The following is a 22595-nucleotide window of genomic DNA, read 5'->3' as shown; positions in this document are numbered from 1 at the left end:
GTTGTATGACTGCTACATCGAATTTCCATAGAATATTACTTTTTTTATTATATCAGAGGATAATTATTTTCTGTTTTTGAATATTTCATGAAGTATGTGAAGATATGATTTGTTTGCAAGTTCCACTTGTTCGTTCAGAACAAGGTCTGGTGAGTTAGAGCTGTGGATATAAATTTCTAGTTATTCAAGCAGATTCATTTTCTTTCCTTTGTTCACAGTGTGTAGTATTTGTAGGTTTTCTGTAATGGCTGTGACTGAGTAACCATGGTCTTTTAGGTGCATTGCAAAGGTGGATTTATCAAAATTATTTAGCCGGAAGGCATCCATATGCTCACAGTATCCTATAGTGAAACTCCTTCCAGTTTGGCCAGTTCTACATAGGCCAAACTGGAATGAGTTGAATAACGAGTCACTTAATTTTCGTGGTTGCACTCTTGCCATTGGAATGATGACTATTGGGTTAACTTTTAGTCACAGCACACCACATAAATTTAACGCCACACACACCCATCCAGGTACCGCCATCACACGAATAGCATAGGAACTGCTGGTAGAGTATTAATTTTATACTATTTTTGAACTATTTTGTACTACAAAACGTTAGTCTTCTTGTGCTGATGCTGCTAAACAGGCAAGGAAGTGATGGTTGACTCTTCCAAACAAATAATAAAATAGTATGCTAACACCAGAAGCAGTGTTTATGTTTGGTATGTGTTAACTAATGCATCTTATATACTATTCTGTATTTATAGTAGGTGTCAGCTACTGGGAGTGTCAGCTACTGGGTGAAAATTGTATTAATTTCATTTCATCTGTTATGTATCAAAATGTTGTCACCTCATTAATGTAACCGTTCCAGTGAGTCAGAAGAGAGAGAAAGACACGTATACAGAGAGAGAGAGAGAGAGAGAGAGAGAGAGAGAGGATATTTACTGTGGTGTATAACTCAGAGAGATGATGTTGTTGCTGATGATGATGATAATAATGATGATGACACAGATGTCAAAATACTGCATGTAGTTCTTTGATGTTGTCTCCACACATATGAAATGAAATTTAATGAAGAGGCAGTATAGTACTTGAGCCGTGGCAAAAATTGCTGTTTTGAAGAGCGCGCCGCAGTGCATAGTGTGAAGCAGTCGCCCTCCGTGTCTGGCGGTGGCGCCGCTGTGGCAATCGCAGCATTTGGTGTCTCCCTCTGGTGGGAAAGGGGAAAGGTTGCCTGTTCACGTGCATTTAAGGGGCGCTATGAGTTCGCCAGTGGGTCAGTCTGGGTCAGTCTCTCGTCCCCAGCTTGCTAGTCTGTCTCTCGTCCGCATTTGTTAAGCAGTTAGTGTCTGTCTGTCGTTCGGAGTGCTAGTATGTCTGTCGTTCGGATCAACCTTTAAAGCCGGCAAAATGAGAGTCTTTCCACTCCGCCAGTAAGAGAACTCAGCGAGTGGTCGCCCTGTTGGGGCTTAGTTCCTGCATCTGAGTCTGCGCGTTAGGCCGCCAGTCTACCCGAATTGCTCAGGCAATGGTCATTGGCGGTTGGATCGATCGGTGGGTCGGTCGCGCACTGAGACACAAGATGACTTTCAGTCTTGAGCGTCGGCGGATGTGGGGTTGCCGCGTGAGTCCAGTGGGCCGCGGCGTATAGCGAGGGGTAGTGGCTTCGCGGTCGACACGAGAGCAACAGGAGTCAACCCACGACATCAGGACATCAGTCTGTCCGGTGCAAGCTGCGACGCCGTGAGACGGGAGATCGGTGCGAATTCCTGCGTCCGTTGAAGCGGCTGGCAGCGGACGGTTCGGGAGACCGATTTGGGGATGCTGCGCCAGGTCTTCTCGAGAAATCGCAGTTTATTGAAAAATGGTTTAAATGGCTCTGTGCACTATGGGACTTAACTTCTGAGGTCACCAGTCCCCTAGAACTTAGAACTACTTAAACCTAACCAACCCAAGGACATCACACACATCCATGCCCGAGGCAGGATTCGAACCTGCGACCGTCGCGGTCGCGCGGTTCCAGACTGTAGCGCCTAGAACCACTCGGACACACCGGCCTGCGCAGTTTATTAGAAATTAAGTGATTGGTGATATGCTGTTTGATTTACTCTTGTTAAATTTTACTTGTTTTCTTGGTGAGGTCACCAGCCGTTTTGCTTTGGGGTCGTCCCACCACTCTTTTCCGTTTGCCCACCTGCAGGAAGGTGGTTGTTTATAAATTGGGTGGTCCGTTTTTCCCTTGTGGAGTAGGGGCGGGTTAGAGCAACCTGCGGTTCGGGTTGTTTGGTAATCTCCCTATCAATCTACCATACGTTAGTAGCTGCCTCTGTCATGTTTGTCGGATTTGGTGTGTTAACGAATTTATTGCTTGGAGTCTGTTTTGATCTTTGGAAACTTTGATATTATTGCCGATGATCTTGAGCGGCGGTATCTGTGTACTGAAGAGCATCGTAACTATTGTTTGGCCAACCTTTATATAAGATTGCATTTGATGAGCTCTTACTTAAATGATCATTTTAATATATTAAGTTGCCACCCTTTCACCGTAAGACTTCGGTGGCAAGGTTGATATTTTAATTGTTAGTGTTTTGTACCATTTCCATCCCTCCTACGGGGGGTGCATAGTTTGTGTGCTTGTGTAAATTGTTAAAACTCTTAGTTTAAAATAATCTGGTGTGTTGCAGAGTTGCACCAGTGTAGTCTTTCAGAGGTTGTTGTGAGCGGTCGTAACTACAGCTGTGTCAAAAGGGAGCGGCAAGGTTCTCTGGCCGAAAGCTCATACAGTCAAAACTTGTTTCTTTCTACCTCTGAAGAAACAGTAACATTGAAATTTAGAGGGTGCTTTCTGATGATAATTTTAAATCTGTTTCTTTTAAAAAATGCTTTTCGGCACTATTAAAAAGAATAAAATTCCCATTTGTTAAAAGGAATTTGGTTATGATTTCATCAGTTACTCCCTGGCAACTACTTCCACGCTTACATAGTGTGATTAAATGTGTTAATGTTCTTGATGAATCGCTAGTAAATAAAATAAATTCTTAAGTATATTCTTTGAAAATAAATCACGGTTCAGTACTCACAAAGGTATAACATTATACAGTGTGTGTGTGTGTGTGTGTGTGTGTGTGTGTGTGTGTGTGTGTGTGTGTGTGTGTGCAAAGCCCTAAAACAATAAAAAGTTGCCTCAAAATTGTAACAATTTGCCCCAAAACTGTAACAACTTGAACCTCAAACTGTATCAACTTATTCTGAAACGGTTTCAACTTATCCCCAAAACTGTAAGAGCTAGCTCTGAAACTGCTCAGCATACCTCGAAAACATATCAACTTGAACAGAAAGTGAATCAGCTTGCTCCATTACTTTATAAACCTGCCCCAGAACTGTTTCAACTTCTGCCCAAAGCTGTAACAACTTGCCCCTCAAAATTTTGTCACCTTGCTCCAGAAATTGTTTCAACTTGCCCAGAAACTGTATCAAATTTCTTCAAAACTGTATCAAGTTGCCTCCAAAACTGTATCAAAGTGCCCACTGAAATTGTATCAACTTTCCCACGAAACTGCAACAATTAACTCATCCTGAAACAGTATAATCTTACTAAAAACTGTATCACCTTGCCCCTAAATAGTATCAACTTGCCCCAAAACATTATCAGCTCATCCCCAAACTGTATCAGCCTACCCAAACATTGTATTAGCCTGCCTGTTGAAGCTGAATGAACTTGCTCCCAAAATTGTATCAGTTTGTTCCAAAACTTTACAAACTTGCAACAATACTGTTTCAGTTTCAGTGGCAAGTAGATACAGTTTTGGGGACAATTTGCTACAGTTTCAGGTGCAGTTCGACATAGTTTTTGGGAGGAAGTTTATATAGTTTCTTGGGATAAGTTCTTGCAACTTCAGATGCAAGTTGATACAGTTTTGGGAAAGCTTATAAAGTTTTGGGGTAAGTTGATACAATTTTGGGGACCAATTTGATACTGAAACTTCCTGGCAGATTAAAACTGTGTGCCCGACCGAGACTCGAACTCGGGACCGTTGCCTTCTCATCGATTTGCAATTAGCCAACGATAAAATTCCAGGCGTCTAGTTTCATCTCATACTCTGAGGCGTTAAATCCGCTGTAAATGATAAGGTGTATGGCGAAAATGTAGTTTTGAAAGAGACGTAGCATGGAGAAATATGCTGTAAAGTGTCTCTGTTATCATCAGTTTGGTTCTGGAAACCCCTTATTGTAGTACTGACGCTCATGCAAAATGTTTATGCAAGTAAAATCCAGTCTGAAGTGTAAAACTGGTTTTGTGTTATTTTAATTTAACAAACGTAAACTTAAAAAATTTACTAACCTGTAACGTTCTTTTCATATGAGTGCCATGATGCTCTGCTGTAGTGGGGAAAAGAAGGGGACCAGCGGAAAAATGTTCCTACTGGAACACAAAAAACGATAATATGCTCTTTTATGTCGTCGTATTGTCTCTGTAGAGATGTACCGTGGGAAGCAAGGAGCGGAAGGTTTTTGGTGACTGGTATCCTCTTTCTATAACACAAACTGCACATATGGATTAACCTTCGTTCTTTATTCATAAGAATGGAAAGTTTACTTAACACAAGATATTCGTTATGGTACAAGCTCTTCTGTATAGTTCACATTAGCGTCACTGCTGGTGAAGTACTAAGTCCGCTATGTTCACAGTTATGGTTACTATGTGCTGACTGAGTTAGCGGCGGAGCTAACCGCTACTGCGATTCCGCCGGGCTGCGACTGATGACGCCGGAACTTACTCCGTGCGACAGACGCGATCAGACTGCCCCTCCATCCACAGCGGTCATCTAAATACTGGCGACCGGGAGAGCATTGGCGGCGCGTTTCCTGTCAGTCTGTTTTTGGCCTCTGTCGACCTTAACGCAACCTCTATGCCACATGGTGTGCTGGCGCCAGCTTATGCCAGCATATTCCTCCCCCGAAATGCCGCACCGTTGTCTTGAAGTGAGGCTGCGAACGACAACGGGGAGGGAGGCAGGACGCTGGACGCAGAAATGGGCCAGGAGCCACGACTATGGAGGATGGCGTGCTCCCAAACATACCCCGCCTACTGGCTTGCGAAGCAACAGGAATATCCTCTGGAAAACTGCTGCCAGGGCACACGTCCAGACCTGAGGGCGTGTGCTGGGGCGACGACGGCGATTGCGACAGCAACGGCGACGGCGTTGGCAGAACCAGGTCCATCGGATCGGTGAGTGGGGACGGCGGGAACGAGGGTGCATCGTCCATCCGCTCCTCCTGGGGTGCCCTGGTCGCACCAACGGGCGGCTCTGAAGGCAGCGCAGTCCCGTGAAGTCGTCGATCTGGGGGACGAAATGCAGCAGAATCACGGGGCAAATGACATACGCGAACTTTGGTCTGGTGCCGGCGCTGCTAGCAACTGGAACCTGAAATTAACCACGTATATGGGCGAATGCGTTCCTGGATCACGCCTCTTTCCCAGCATCCATGGTTGCCATAAACGCTGAAAAGAACTAGATCAGGCGGAGCAAAGAGATACTTGCAGACCACAGGCGGCGCCGGATGCTGCAGTGGGTGTAGCAAGTGTAGCAGCGCCCGATGGCGGCGGCTATGCTGAAGTTTCCGCCCGCCGGTGATGGTCCGTCTCGTGGATGGGAGCTATAGGGGGCGAGAAAGAGTTGCAGCGCCTGTTCCCGTGTGTGGGTGGTGTGATGCTTGGTCTTCTGTTGCTTTAAAAGTGCGTATGAAGCATTCTGCTTCTTCGTTGGACTGTGTTAGATGACGAATGCCATTGCGTTCACAAAACTGTTCAGAGTCACGTAAAGTGAACTGTGGTCCATTGTGTGACACAAGTACTTCTAGCAAACCTTCCATGCAAAATACGGAGGACAATAGTTGAATGGCGCTATGTGACATGGTAGATTTCATAGGCAATGGAAACTTGCTGAAAGAGTCTAGCCCTATGAGCCAACGAGTGTTCCAAAACAGTCCTGCAGAGTCAATGTGCACCCGTTGCCGTGGCGACTGAGTCTTAGGCCAAGCTGCGAATGTCTGTGGCTGTACAAAAAAATGGCTCTGAGCACTATGGGACTCAACTGCTGAGGTCATTATTCCCCTAGAACTTAGAACTAGTTAAACCTAACTAACCTAAGGACATCACAAACATCCATGCCCGAGGCAGGATTCGAACCTGCGACCGTAGCGGTCTTGCGGTTCCAGACTGCAGCGCCTTTAACCGCACGGCCACTTCGGCCGGCTGTGGCTGTACAGAATGGTTCTCTGCGTATGCGCGACACTATGCCATCATCTGTTCAATGTGGACGTCCATGCCCTGCCGAGCACTGTGCCGTCGCGCCAACTTATTAGTGCGAACGATTCCCCAATGTCGATGATGGAGCAACCTGAACACAACCTTTTGCAACACTGTGGGAATAAGCACACAGGATTGTATATTTTCATTTTGAAGTAGAATCACACCCTGTTGAACTGAGAGGCTATGCCGACATGCAAAATATCGGCACACAACTGGGTTCTGGATACTGTTCATGAACGAGGCCAAGACGTGCGAATATAATACAACAAAATCTTGACGTCTCGGTCTGCTGCCGTGGCCTGCGTTTGCATCGATTTGGCAACAAGATGCGGCAGATGCATCAAAATCAGAGTCTGGGCCAATCGAAAGGCGGGATGGGGCGCCTCCATTTCCATGCTTTGCCGGAGATATGTACACAATTTCATACTGATACTGCGACAGCAACAAAGCCCACCATTGCAATTTTTGAGCAGTGCACGTAGCAACCGGCGTTTACGGATGAAACAAGGACTGCGAAGAATTGTGATCTGTCACTAAATAGAACTTGTGATCATACAAATAGTGATGGAATTTTGTCACATCATACACAATAGCGAGATCTTCTTTCTCAATCTGTGACTAATTGCACTGAGTTTGCGTTAACGACTTTGAGGCAAAAGCAATAGGTCTGTCTTATGCACCAATTCTGCGCAGAAGCACAGTGCTGATTCCATAAGAAGAAACGTCGACTTTCAAAACTACTGGCTTGACAGGTTCAAAATGCACTAAACATCTGTCACTAAAAAGGCATTTTAGCGTTTCTGAAAGGCGTCTTAACAGTCTTTAGTCCACAGAATCCTGAGATGACAATATCGTCAAGGTAGTTAGAACAAAATGGCACTTTTGCAGTTAGCTGTTCCAAGTAACTTTGAAAAATTGTGGGTGCGGAAGCACTGCCGAAGGGCAAACGCAAATGCTTGAACAGTCCTAAGTGTGTATTTGCAACAAACACTTTTGTGATTCTTCATCCAATGGAATTTGCATATAAGCATCACGCAGATCTATCTTAGAAAGGAAACGTCCTCCACCAAGCCTGTTCCTGAGTTCCCCAGGACGAGGTACGGATAAGTGTCAACTACTTTCTGTGGGTTGACTGGGTAGACTTGAAGTCAACACAAATACGAATGCAACCAGATGGCTTAGGCCACAAAATGAGAGGATTTACCCATTGACTAGCTTGAATGGGAGCAACTACATCACTATCTTGCAATTCTTTCAATTCCCTTGCTACTTTATCTCTTAAAGCAATTGGAACGGGGTTGGTCCGAAAATACTGTGCATTGTCTTTCAATGTAACATGCGCTGCAAAGTTATTAGCTTTTCCCATTCCTTCTGAAAATAGTTCAGGAAATTCTTCAATCAAGTTAGCGACACTGTCTTTTGGATCACGAGGCGATATGGAAATTTGTCGTGGATGCTAAGGCCAAACAAATCAAAGGCATGTAAACAGTAAATGTTCTCATTGTCTCTTGATTTCAGCAGAGTAAAATTCACTGACCTAGTGTGAGATCTGTAAGTGGTAGGCAACGTACTCTGTCCAAGCAATGGAATTTCCTCTCCGTTGTAAGCAGTGAGGTGTTTGCTGCATTTAGAAAGGCGTGGTGACCCTAACTGTTCGTACGAGGCACGATTAAGCAAATTTACTGAGGCACCTATGTCTAACTGAAATTTTACTTGATGGCCAGCAATGCGTAATGAGATAAATAGTTTGTTAGAACGTTGTTGCACATCACTAGCATGAGAATGAGGCGCAACCTTAGTCTTAGTTTTGCCAGAACCTATTGTAGATTTCGAAAACACAACGTTCAAGGCATGTGCACGAGCCGTTTTTTCTGGGAGCTTTGTTGCAAACAAACTGCTTGGACATGGCCTTGTTTTTCACACGTGTAGCCGGCCGGTGTGGCTGAGCGGTTCTAGACGCTTCAGTCTGGAACCGCGCGACCGCTACGGTGGCAGGTTCGAATCCTGCCTCGGGCATGGATGTGTGTGATGTCCTTAGGTTAGTTAGGTTTAAGTAGTTCTAAGTTCTAGGGGACTGATGACCTCAGCTGTTAAGTCCCATAGTACTCAGAGCCATTTGAACCACTTTTCACACGTGTAACGCGTTGCGTTACGTGATGGCCAACCCTGTCTGTAATGGCGAGCAAAACATCTAGGGCAAGACTTCACTGAGTTCACAGGTCTGTTTACATGTTGACGTGGCTATCCGCGCGGCTGTGTACGCGCTCGTTGTTGTGGCTGCTTGGGGCGGTCGCGAGCAATGGGCGAATCGACCCAACAAATCGGGGCCTAGTCAAACTTACCGGCCGCAATGGCACCAGAATCATATTGTTCCAAGATCTGCAACATTTGAGGAAGTGAAGGATCAGAGTACTTTAGGATGTGTTCCCGTATTCTACTATCGGGGACATTGAATGTTATAGCATCCCTAATCATTAAGTAACTGTAAAAGTTGCCACAACTACTATTACATTTACACTTCCTAGTCATGCCCGTTAACTCTGTATGTCACTGACGGTACGTCTGTTCCGGCTTTTCCTGCAAACGAACAAACTGATACCTAGCTGCAGCTATGTGTACTTGCTGATCATAGTACTGATTTAATGCAGCCATTACATCGTCATAACTGATTTCGTCGGGAGACGCAGTTGGAAATAGTTTTCGTACTAACCTGAAAGTATTGTAGCTTCACAGTACCTTGAGCTCGATGAACTGCACAATGAGCATGTAACTGTGTCAGATATTTGTGCAATTCCTCTTCTATGTCGTTAAATTGCTGGAACAATGGTATGCTGGTCGGCAGCACTTGTTGGTCTTGTCGGTCGGTCTGTAGGGCGGCTGACGCAGCCTGTGCAGCCTAAGATGGTTGTATCGTTGTCAGTAAGGCAGCAATTTATTAGTTCTGAAACTGAAAAGCTTGTGTTAGATCCATTATAATGGCCATCTGCAGCTGCGACGCTGGGGCGAGAGGTGGAGAGGGTGGGGAGCCATGGTTTACGCAAATACGTTAGAGGAAAAAAAGTAAGCAAAGCCTCTAAAAAGAGAAATTTAATTAGTTCTGCGGGTCGCCTTCTTAAATACATGGAAGTACACAGCAAAAACTTTCTAAACATTTGAATACGATCACCCCTGGAATCTGAAACACACTTTGTCACTGTAGGATTCTCGTCGCCATCTTTTAAATCCTCGTCACCATCTTTTATGTCGTCTCATTGTATCGGTAGAGCTGTACCATGGGAAGCAAGGAGAGGATGTTATTTGGTGGCCGATATCCTCTTTCTATAACACAAACTGCATGCATAGATTAACTGGGTTCTTTATTCGTAAGAATGAAAAATTTACTCAACTCAGGATATCCATCATAGTACAAGCTCTTCTCTATAGTCCACGTTAGCCCCACTGCTGGTGAAATACAAAGTCCGCTCTGTTCCCAGTTATAGTTGCTATGTGCTCCCTGTCTCTGCGTTAGCAGCAGAGCTAACCACTACTGCGATTCCCGTTGGGCTGCAACTGATGATATTGGAAGTTACTCGGGACGACATACTCGAACAGACTGGCGCTCCGGTCTGCGGCGTCTGTCTAAATACTGGAGCCCAAGAGGGCGTTGGCGGCACGTTTCCTGCAAGTCTGGTTTTGGCCTCAGTCGATCTTCACGCAGCCTCTATGCCACATATGTACTGGCGCCAGTTTACACCAGCACAAGCTCCTGTTTTAAAACACTCTGACTGAAAAGTGGGGTACCAGCTACCTCATTCTACCTTTATCAGCACCTTTCAAAATATTCCGAAAATGGTGGCTTGTTAACACATACCAGAGAAGGAAACGTTGGCAATGGAAAAGACACAGAAAAATAACAAACATTGAAAGATAGTAGCAAAGAATACAATGGCAGTGTGAAAGGAAGAGAGGCTCATAGTGGTAGTGGAACATAGTTGACAGTGACGTAACAGTACTTGCTAAAGTGTGAAGAGGAGAATGCCAGTGGGAGAGAAATAATGAAAAGGAGAAAATGGAAGTCGCTGAGAGGTAGTGGTAATGTGATACGGAGTCTATGACAATGCCAACGAGGAAGTGGCAGTGAGAAGACACGTCAGCAGTGGGAAGGAATGAATAAGATAGTAGAAGTATGAGAGAGAGCAAGAGGGAGACAGCGACAGTGAGAGTAGTAGGGAGGAACGGAGGAGACTGTGGCTGTGGGACAGCAAACAGTGACAGAGACACAAAGAGATAAAGATAATGAGTGTGGCTGAATGAGTGAGTGAGAATGGGCCAGTGGGAGTGGGTGGGTCTGAGTGACTTACAGCGATGGACCAGTAAGTGTGAGTGAGTTACAGTTGTGGAGCTTGTGAGAGTGAGAGATGAGGTGCATATCAGAAAGCGAGCGAATATATTCACATACCAAAATTTTTGGGGACATATTTAAAGGGGCTGAGGAAGGTGAATTGAGACAGGTAGTACCCCACATTTCAGTCAGTCTCTTAAGGAGGAACATATTCGCCTTTTTGTGCTCCTATAGAAGCATTGTCCCGCTGGTTCCTTCAACTTCATCCACCTGATACTGTGCGCTTAGGAAATTTTCTACCGTATTCTCTATAAGCAGCACTGGCGGTTTCATTACTAAACCTGTACACGAATACCATATCGGCATACTCAATATCTGTAAAAACATACGACATCCTTAAACGATACAGTGGAACTGGCAAACAAATCATGATCAAAGTAAAAAGCGTAGTTATGTACACTAAAGCACAACTTCACATCTTGAACTTAAAAACAAAACTGGCAATCGGTAAACAAACCCATAGCGATTGGAGAACCAACACACAAAATGAAAACTTTTCTGTAACCACCTGTATCTACGAAATAAATTAAATTAGAATACGTTATACAGGATATTTCGTTCGAGTTAACGTCACCTTCCAAAACACATGGTCCAGTTCCATTAATGTGACCACCTGTCAAAAACCTAAATAACGACGTTTTGCAGTGCGGACGTTCAGGAAGGAAGCCAGTGAGGTTCTGGAAGGTACCGACTGGGATGTGGAGACATGCCGACTCTACTGCCGTGGTCAGCTGCTACAGGTTTCCCGGTTGAAGATCCATAGTGCAAACAGCCCGGTCGAAGTTGCGCAAATTCTCGGCTGTGTTTAAATCCGTGGAGTTCGATGGACAGAGGAGTGTGGTAAGCCCATCCTGGCACTCTACTCTGCGAGCTGTGTGACGCATTGCAGTGTCCTGCTGATAGATGCCATCGTGCCAAAGGGAAAACGAACTGCATGTTGGTGTGGGCGTGGTCCCCATGGATCGATATATGTGTTGATCCTCCCTGAATGAAGATATCATCCAGCGAATGCCATGAAAACATTCCCCAAACTATAAAGATCCCTCCTCCGGCCTCGATGCTTTCGACGATTTTTGAAGGACCGAAAACGCCAACGGTCATGTGTCTGATGGAACACAAAACACGATTCAACTAAGAAGGCCACCTGTCGCCACTCAGCGGAGGTCCAGCTGGGGTATTGGCGTGTAAATTCCAGTCGTCGTCGCCAATGAACAGCAGTCAGGATGAGTGCATGACCAGGCGGCTGCTGTAGAGGCCCGTATGCACCAACGTTGGCTGATAGGTCATTGGGGAGACACTGTTGGTAGCCCCTTTGTTCATCGGGCAGGCAGTTAGGCAGTTGCTCAGCACTTGTACATCTATTCGCTGGTACACATGTTCACAGCCTCGTTCAGCCCTGTCATCTATGGCTCGTGGTACATCACAGTTGCCTCAGCGTCGGTTTCGGATAGCGCCATTTTGCCATGGGCAGTATACTTTAACCACGGTTGCACGCGAACAGTTTGCAGACTTAGTCATTTCGGAAATGATAAGTTTCCTTTAATTTACGTCTATGGTCACAATCTTTTCTGTTTAACAGATTACCGGTTCCGGTCTTTAATGACCATCATCAGATCTGTCTCATAAAAACAAAGTCCTAATGCACTGCAGCCATAGTGGCATAGTCAACTGTTAAATGCGGAATCAGCACCATTTAACAGTTGACTATGCCACTATGGCTACAGTGCATTAGGACTTTGTTTTTATGAGACAGATCTGATGATGGTCATTAAAGACCGAAACCGGTAATCTGTTAAACAGAAAAGATTGTGCCCATAGACGTAAATTAAAGGAAACTTATTACATATACGGGTCACTGTGTTTTTTCGCGACGATGTCACAGCTTGTGATTTCGGAAATGCTTCCACCCCTGGCCGAAAGCCAATGATCGTGCCCTTTTGGAAGTCAGATAAATGACTCCGTTTCCACATTACGTCAACGATTGCACTGTTTCCTGCATTCCCCCCCCCCCCCCCTACCACGACATGCTATGTATACCCTCCACTGCTAGTGCTCCCCCCCGTCGTCTGTGCTGTGAGTGGTTGTTGAAAGTTCACGTCTGACGTAAGGAGTGGTCACATTAATGTAACTGAACGATGTATTTACTGTTGCTCCTGAAACGCCGTGTAAATACTAAAATCATGCAACAGGTGTGTCATACAGAAATCGTATTAGAACGTTGTTTGTTTGTAAGGAGAGAAAACGTCTACCAACACATGTTGGGTGTCGACAGTGCCGGTTCTTGGCTATTCCCAGGGACAGTGAGATGATGCCTGGAACATCGCGTACAGTTTAGCACGGAGACCAATGTTACCGTTTCCCTTGAGGCAGCAGCCTCCAGACGACAACAGCGGTCATAAGGCATGCATTATGCCGTATTTTCAGACGTCGCGGTTCTGAATACAGCACCACTATGGACCTGTCTGAGTGTGAAGTCTCAGAGGGTAACGAACTTTGGAAGATTTCATTTATCATAGTCACACAGGCGAACATCCGGCGAAATGGTGTGTTTGGATGCATTGTACGAGCACTTCTGATTTAGCTGGTAAATGGATAGCAGCCATTACGATAATAAGGTTCCTAGTTCAATTTTGGTATTCAGTGAAAGTGATGTAAGCTTCATATTTTCATTGCATGTGTCATATTTCACATTTGTATGCTAAACATCTTCAAACAGTAGATTTGAATAGTCAATATGTTACGCCACAGAGGTCCTGGGTACAAGCAGTGTGACCTTTGATTGCTAGTCGTATTGTCGTTGAGGTAAACATTCTATTGTGAGAATCGGATGTTGGCTACGCTAAGCGCAGTCTTGAAATAGCTTTCAGAACGCAGAGAGAATTATAGAGGATTAGGAATCGTGTAATACGATTCTGTAAAGATTGATTTGACAAGTCAAAATTTTTTGAGATAAATTGTTGCTGCATTGCTTGATTGCACGTAAATGTGATGTGTTTGAAAAACGGAAAATTCTAGTAGAACTTTTTCGTATTGGTTTGGGATAGTTGGTTTCATTGTACAGAAGAGAATAAGAAAAGTTTTCTATTCACATGGCTTGTAAAGATTATTGTAACATTCATTTCAGTTGTTTCAATACATTTTTTTAAAGGTCCTTTTTATTCAGTCATTTGCCTAGTTCAAATTCCATTACAGTTCCCTCACGAAAGAATTTCATATTTTCTGATTATGTCTGTCTCCGCATTGTACTAAGCGTAATACAGAGGCTAAAGCTGAGAGGCGATCTCTTTAGAATAGCTTCACGTCTTTGCATTGCGCTTGCGCAAGGCTTTTCTTTTATTTAGCTTGCTTGCTTCTGCGTTGCATATTTTCTCTTCATCATTTCGAGCAGTAGCCAGTTTCCTTTGCCACAGGTAAGCCGCACAGGTTTGCTATGGCCAGTTACAGACGGCTACAAAGTAATAAGATCATTCAGAGTCAGGTGTTGCTTTTCGGAATTATTATCAAGGTTAATTAGGTAAGGTTCAGTTCACATTACATTTCCTACGCAGACAGTTTTATTTTCGGAGTGGAATGTTAGATTTGCATGTGAATTATTCCGTATTTGGAATTTTGTTCAGTGAGATTGAGTAAGTAAATTCACAGGACATTTAAATAGAAATCTTTTTGGTGATTTATTCTTTCAAAATTTCATTAGTAATTTATGTAGCATTTATATTCTGTTAACTTGGTGTACTGGAATTACAGTTCATGTATTGTGACGTCACGCATTGTAGCACTTCAGTGTACTGCAGAACTGAATTTTACAGAACAGCTTATTTAATGTACAGTTACGTTTCCTAATCGCTTTGGCAAAGTTAATGAAAAGTACAGTTGTAGATTTTAAGTTTGAGTGACTCAAAAAATGGTTCAAATGGCTCTGAGCACTATGCGACTTAACTTCTGAGGTCATCAGTCGCCTAGAACTTAGAACTAATTAAACCTAACTAACCTATCACGCACATTCATGCCCGAGGCAGGATTCGAACCTGCGACCGCAGCAGTCGCTCGGCTCCAGACCGCAGCGCCCAGAACCGCACGGCCACTCCGGCCAGCTTGAGTGACTCATCACACAGCGTTCTTGTCATTACAAGACTTGCATTGTTCGGCGTTACAACACGGACACTTTCCTAGTATGAAGAATAGTGGTTCAGTTTACCCTAGTTTCAGTTCACACAAATAAACTTAGAAAAGTTACACAACCTGTGCGCTTTAAGGCCGTTGGCTGTGCCCTATCGTCGGACGCTCTGTCGTCTTTGACCAGTATTGCTCAGACCGCATGTTGGCTGTAATTTCCTGAGCTCCCTCGGTACAGGTGGTGTTCGGCTGTTGCCCTGAGCAGCACGTTCCCCACATCTGTCACATATTGAAAACATCAGGTCATGGGTTGCCGAGAGACTGGCATGCCGCCCCACCCCACCCACTACGGTTGATGAAGTCTGGCGTAGAGTTGAAGCAGTGTGTCATCGAACCTCGATTAGAGAATCGGCAGGTTAGACCCCGTTGCTACTAGAGGCTGCAGCTCCGTGTGCCCCTCAAATCACCTATAGATGTTACACTGCATACTGTGCTATATAGAGTTCATTTCTGAGGAAGAGGATGTGGAACAAAAATGGAAAAAATTCAGAAACATCGTCCAGTACGCCTTAGATAAGTTCGTACTGACTAAGGTCCAAAGCGAGGGGAAAGATCCACCGTGGTATAACAATCATGTACGAAAGGTACTACGGAAACAAAGAAAGCTTCATCATAGGTTTAAGAGTAGTCGAATCATAGCTGATAAGGAAAAGCTGAACGAAGCGAAAAAGAGCGTAAAGAGAGCAATGAGAGAAGCATTCAACGAATTCGAACATAAAACATTGGCAAACAATCTAAACAAGAACCCTAAAAAGTTTTGGTCATATGTAAAATCGGTAAGCGGATCTAAATCCCCTATTCAGTCACTCGTTGACCACGATGGCACCGAAACAGAGGACGACCGAAGAAAGGCAGAAATACTGAATTCAGTGTTCCGAAACTGTTTCACTGCGGAAAATCGTAACACGGTCCCTGACTTCAGCCGTCGCACGGACGCCAAAATGGAAAATATTGAAATAAACGATATCGGAATTGAAAAACAACTGCTATCACTTAGTAGCGGAAAAGCATCCGGACCAGACGAGATACCCGTAAGATTCTACAGTGATTATGCTAAAGAACTTGCCCCCTTTCTATCAGCAATTTATCGTAGATCTCTGGAAGAACGTAAAGTACCTAGCGACTGGAAGAAAGCGCAGGTCGTTCCCATTTTCAAGAAGGGTCATAAATCAGATGCGAATAATTATAGGCCTATTTCGCTTACGTCAATCTGTTGTAGAATAATGGAACATGTTTTATGTTCTCGTATTATGACGTTCTTAGATAATACAAATCTCCTTCATCATAACCAACATGGATTCCGCAAACAGAGATTATGTGAAACTCAGCTCGCCCTATTTGTCCAAGAAATTCACAGTGCCGTAGACACTGGCGAGCAGATTGATGCCGTATTCCTGGACTTCAGGAAGGCGTTTGATACGGTTCCGCACTTACGTTTAGTGAAAAAAAATACGAGCTTACGGAATATCGGACCAGGTTTGTGATTGGATTCAGGATTTCCTAGAAGAAAGAACACAACATGTCATTCTTAACGGTTCAAAATCTGCAGATGTAGAGGTAATTTCGGGAGTACCGCAGGGAAGCGTGATAGGACCTTTATTGTTTACAATATACAAAATGACTTAGTTGACAACATCGGTAGCTCCGTGAGGCTATTTGCAGATGACACGGTTGTCTACAAGAAAGTAGCAACATCAGAAGACTCGTACGTACTTCAGGAAGACCTGCAGAGGATTAATGAATGGTGCGACAGCTGGCAGCTTTCCCTAAACGTAGATAAATGTAATATAATGCGCATACATAGGGGCAGAAATCCATTCCAGTACGATTATGCCATAGGTGGTAAATCATTGGAAGCGGTAACGACCGTAAAATACTTAGGAGTTACTATCCGGAGCGATCTGAAGTGGAATGATCACATAAAACAAATAGTGGGAAAAGCAGGCGCCAGGTTGAGATTCATAGGAAGAATTCTAAGAAAATGTGACTCATCGACGAAAGAAGTAGCTTACAAAACGCTTGGTCGTCCGATTCTTGAGTATTGCTCATCAGTATGGGACCCTTACCAGGTTGGATTAATAGAAGAGATAGACATGATCCAGCGAAAAGCAGCGCGATTCGTCATGGGGACATTTAGTCAGCGCGGGAGCGTTACGGAGATGCTGAACAAGCTCCAGTGGCGGACACTTCAAGAAAGGCGTTACGCAATACGGAGAGGTTTATTATCGAAATTACGAGAGAGCACATTCCGGGAAGAGATGGGCAACATATTACTACCGCCCACATATATCTCGCGTAATGATCACAACGAAAAGATCCGAGAAATTAGAGCAAATACGGAGACTTACAAGCAGTCGTTCTTCCCACGCACAATTCGTGAATGGAACAGGGAAGGGGGGATCAGATAGTGGTACAATAAGTACCCTCCGCCACACACCGTAAGGTGGCTCGCGGAGTATAGATGTAGATGTAGATGTAGATTCCGTGATCATGTTACAAACTTTTAAGGATGGTGGAGAAGTGTAAATGTATCAGTCTGAGGTAAGGGACACTAGTCCAGAATCGACGGAATCGAAAGCTACAAGCGACCTCTGACAGTGGAATGCTTGTACCAGTACTGTTGTTGCTAAGATTGTATGGTAGGCTACTATGACGGGCACGTAGGTGCAGAGGTTAAGATAATAATTCAAGTGCTGACATGAGCAATACTGATGTGCAATGGCCGTACTGTAGTAGATTGTGGTCTGCGTCACGAGTTGAAGTATTAACGTCGAGCGGTCCGAACCAAATGGAGTTGTACCCTGTGATGGAACATTCATACATGATCTTCGTGTATGGAGAACAAATGGAAGCAGCAGAGAAGCAGAGAATCTGTACAGCACCAAATAACCGCATAGAAGACATCCGTCTCGTAACATGTTTCCAAGACTGTTCCAACTATTAAGTGAAACAGGATAATTGGCACCATAGCACAACGACCGGGCAGGACGACGAATTACACGGACTCCCGACTTGGAAGATGCAGTGCTCTAACCAGCACTCGATCAGTAGCCCCTGAAATAAATCTTTCACAGTGTAATGTGTGGCGAATATTATAGGAAATGCAGCTACACACCTACCATCCACAGAAAGTGCATACTTTGACTCCTCCTGACTTCGGAGTTCATATCGTCTTCAGTCAGTGTACTTGCAGTGCTCTGCAGTCGATCCTCAGTTTCATGCGCATGTATTTTCCACGGATGAAACTTGTTTCACCAGGGGCGGAATGTTAAATAGTTGTAATAGTCATGTTTGGGACCTACGCTATAGGTGTGAAGAGCCATCAACGCAGACCACCAGTAAACGTGTGAACTGGCACTGTCAGTAATTACATACTATGCGATATTATGCCAGTTTGTCCCCCCACCCCCATCCCACCATCGTATACTCTAAAATGCACCAGTGTACACAGTATTTATCAGAGACATACTACCCATATTTCTGGAACGTTCCTCACTTGTTATTCGTGAACCGATATGGTTCCAACAAGATGGAGCACTACCTCACATTAGACTGATGATTCGTCGTCATCTGTATCAGACATTCCCTGAAACGTGGATAAGCAGAGGACGTCTTGTTTGTGGCTAGCATGTTCCTCTGAGCTCACCGCAATTGATTTCTTCCTGTGCGGGCATGTGAAAAGTATTGTACGATGTGTGGTTATAAAAAAAACCGGACTAGTACTGGTGAAACAATAAAACGAATGCAATAAGGCTGAAAGTCGCGTGGCCTGTCACGTGACTCTCGCTCCGCCTACTGCTCGAGTTTCATCTGCCTCCTGCACTCAGTCTGCCCGTGGTGTCTGTTTTAAGTAGTTGACGTTTTGTCTGTGCGTCGGAAAATGTTGAGTGTACAGAAAGAACAGCGTGTTAACATCAAATTTTGTTTCAAACTAGGAAAATCTGCAAGTGAAACGTTTGTAATGTTACAACAAGTGTACGGCGATGATTGTTTATCACGAACACAAGTGTTTGAGTGGTTTAAACGATTTAAAGATGGCCGCGAAGACACCAGTGATGACACTCGCACTGGCAGACCATTGTCAGCAAAAACTGATGCAAACATTGAAAAAATCGGTAAACTTGTTCGACAAGATCGCCGTTTAACAATCAGAGCAGTGTCTGAGTTAACAGGAGTTGACAAGGAAAGTGTCGAACAAGTTTACCGATTTTTTCAATGTTTGCATCAGTTTTTGCTGACAATGGTCTGCCAGTGCGAGTGTCATCACTGGTGTCTTCGCGGCCATCTTTAAATCGTTTAAACCACTCAAACACTTGTGTTCGCGATAAACAATCATCGCCGTACACTTGTTGTAACATTACAAACTTTTCACTTGCAGATTTTCCTAGTTTGAAACAAAATTTGATGTTAACACGCTGTTCTTTCTGTACACTCAACATTTTCCGACGCACAGACAAAACGTCAACTCCTTAAAACAGACGCCACGGGCAGACTGAGTGCAGGAGGCAGATGAAACTCGAGCAGTAGGCGGAGCGAGTCACGTGACAGGCCACGCGACTTTCAGCCTTATTGCATTCGTTTTATTGTTTCACCAGTACTAGTCCGGTTTTTTTCTAGCCACACCCGTATAAGAGACGCATTTCGACACTGAGCAGCATCTCCTGGCAAGAATTCTCTCTGCCTGCGACACTGTTCAGACGACAATGCGGATGTTAGAACGCGTGTGACAGAACTTTGTTCGACGATGACATGCCTGTATTGACGTTGCGGAACGCCATTCTGAAGAACTGTTGTAAATGTAGCAGTTGTGAAGCTTGTGCAGCTAAACGGAATTCGTTGTTACTGTACAGTATACCACCTACGATCTCCGGTCTCTTTAGCATTAAGTTACGTGAGTCTTTACTTTTCAACAACAAGGGAAATTGTCGGAGGGTATTGGGGAGTATTCAGAGGGAATTCGCCAATTCACGGTCAGCGGTCGGAGATTTGAGGCCTTACTTTGAGCGCTGCGAGAGGCTAAGGCGGAACCTGAGTAGATTTGCGCTTACGACTCGGTCTTTTTCGGATTAAGGTCCCTTACCTCAACCTGATACATTTACCGTTCTCCATCATTCATGAAGGTCTGTAATATGATTACATAATCACGCTGGATACACATTACACTGAAAAATTTATTACTTGCTGTCATTTCTGGAATTTCAGTTTCAATGATCAGCAATGTAAATACACTCCTGGAAATTGAAATAAGAACACCGTGAATTCATTGTCCCAGGAAGGGGAAACTTTATTGACACATTCCTGGGGTCAGATACATCACATGATCACACTGACAGAACCACAGGCACATAGGCACAGGCAACAGAGCATGCACAATGTCGGCACTAGTACAGTGTAGATCCACCTTTCGCAGCAATGCAGGCTGCTATTCTCCCACGGAGACGATCGTAGAGATGCTGGATGTAGTCCTGTGGAACGGCTTCCCATGCGATTTCCACCTGGCGCCTCAGTTGGACCAGCGTTCGTGCTGGACGTGCAGACCGCGTGAGATGACGCTTCATCCAGTCCCAAACATGCTCAATGGGGGACAGATCCGGAGATCTCGCTGGCCAGGGTAGTTGACTTACACCTTCTAGAGCACGTTGGGTGGCACGGGATACATGCGGACGTGCATTGTCCTGTTGGAACAGCAAGTTCCCTTGCCGGTCTAGGAATGGTAGAACGATGGGTTCGATGACGGTTTGGATGTACCGTGCACTATTCAGTGTCCCCTCGACGATCACCAGTGGTGTACGGCCAGTGTAGGAGATCGCTCCCCACACCATGATGCCGGGTGTTGGCCCTGTGTGCCTCGGTCGTATGCAGTCCTGATTGTGGCGCTCACCTGCACGGCGCCAAACACGCATACGACCATCGTTGGCACCAAGGCAGAAGCGACTCTCATCGCTGAAGACGACACGTCTCCATTCGTCCCTCCATTCACGCCTGTCGCGACACCACTGGAGGCGGGCTGCACGATGTTGGGGCGTGAGCGGAAGACGGCCTAACGGTGTGCGGGACCGTAGCCCAGCTTCATGAAGACGGTTGCGAATGGTCCTCGCCGATACCCCAGGAGCAACAGTGTCCCTAATTTGCTGGGAAGTGGCGGTGCGGTCCCCTACGGCACTGCGTAGGATCCTACGGTCTTGGCGTGCATCCGTGCGTCGCTGCGGTCCGGTCCCAGGTCGACGGGCACGTGCACCTTCCGCCGACCACTGGCGACAACATCGATGTACTGTGGAGACCTCACGCCCCACGTGTTGAGCAATTCGGCGGTACGTCCACCCGGCCTCCCGCATGCCCACTATACGCCCTCGCTCAAAGTCCGTCAACTGCACATACGGTTCACGTCCACGCTGTCGCGGCATGCTACCAGTGTTAAAGACTGCGATGGAGCTCCGTATGCCACGGCAAACTGGCTGACACTGACGGCGGCGGTGCACATATGCTGCGCAGCTAGCGCCATTCGACGGCCAACACCGCGGTTCCTGGTGTGTCCGCTGTGCCGTGCGTGTGATCATTGCTTGTACAGCCCTCTCGCAGTGTCCGGAGCAAGTATGGTGGGTCTGACACACCGGTGTCAATGTGTTCTTTTTTCCATTTCCAGGAGTGTAGTTTGATAAAGCGTACTCTCCGCCTCCCTCTGCACAGTGATATCGCAGAGGATAAATGTAAATGTATAATGTGATATAGAATGAGCTAATTGTGGCCTAACATGAAACATTCAGTCTGCATTAAGCATACTATAGCTTACACAGTGGAAGAAAATGTTCACACAGAGATAAGCTGAGAAATGTGTAGCCTTCCTGGAAGTCGTCTACATTTTATACTGCTCATAAATGCGCCTAGAAGTGCTGCTTTCACCGCTGTAAACGTTCCTAGAATTAACTGAGGATAATTCTTTACGATGCTTACTCAACTGTGCTACTAGAATAAGAAATACCAGAGAGAGATCCGCAAACATCTCGCATACTGGGCACGCATATATTCTGCCAACCTGCCTACAGTGGGTGTACCCCATTTGTTCCCGTTAATTACTTTCAGCCACCGGTCCGTGCCCTTATTATATAATGTATTTTATTAAACTGGCCTCCAGATAGTTGCTGGTACCTTCACGCAGACAGACGATATCCTGTTCGGAATCGCCTCGTGGGCGTTGTGTGTACCTGCAGGGCGGGTTATAGGCAGAAGTAGCAGCAGCCGAAACAGGTTTCCTTGGCGGTCGTAATGAGAGACTGAGCGAGGAAATAACCGGACGCGGCCACAACAGTAGCTTAGCTGCTTACCCCGGGCGGCAGACGGTCCGCCCGCCCTGCGGCAACAGCACGCTTCAACTCAATTCTCTTAACAGTCTCACCTCTTTACGGTTTGCTGTGGGTTAATCCCTCGCTTCTAGTGAACTGACAACTAATACTGCTGCCTGCATCCTTGATCAGGCGTCTCGAACACCGGCAACTTTCATGCTGTACTGTACTACCTGAATCGTACCATCGGTAGGGTCCTCTTATATGAGATGTATTAAAAACGACTTTACAACTTGGAAAAGTCGTACGACTTACAGACTTAGTCTTGCTGTCATCTTGAAGGAAAATGGGTCAAGTTTTTGCTCGCTTGGTAGACATGGCCTACACCCGAATAGGAGAGAAGTTAGGTTGGGTGAGCTTCTTCGAGATAATATACAGGGGGGCCACCATCACACTAGCA

Source organism: Schistocerca nitens, chromosome 1, assembly GCF_023898315.1.
Source record: "Schistocerca nitens isolate TAMUIC-IGC-003100 chromosome 1, iqSchNite1.1, whole genome shotgun sequence".
Classification (NCBI taxonomy): Eukaryota; Metazoa; Arthropoda; class Insecta; order Orthoptera; family Acrididae; genus Schistocerca; species Schistocerca nitens.
The sequence above is the reverse complement of the archived record's forward strand: the minus strand, read 5'-3'. Positions refer to the sequence as shown.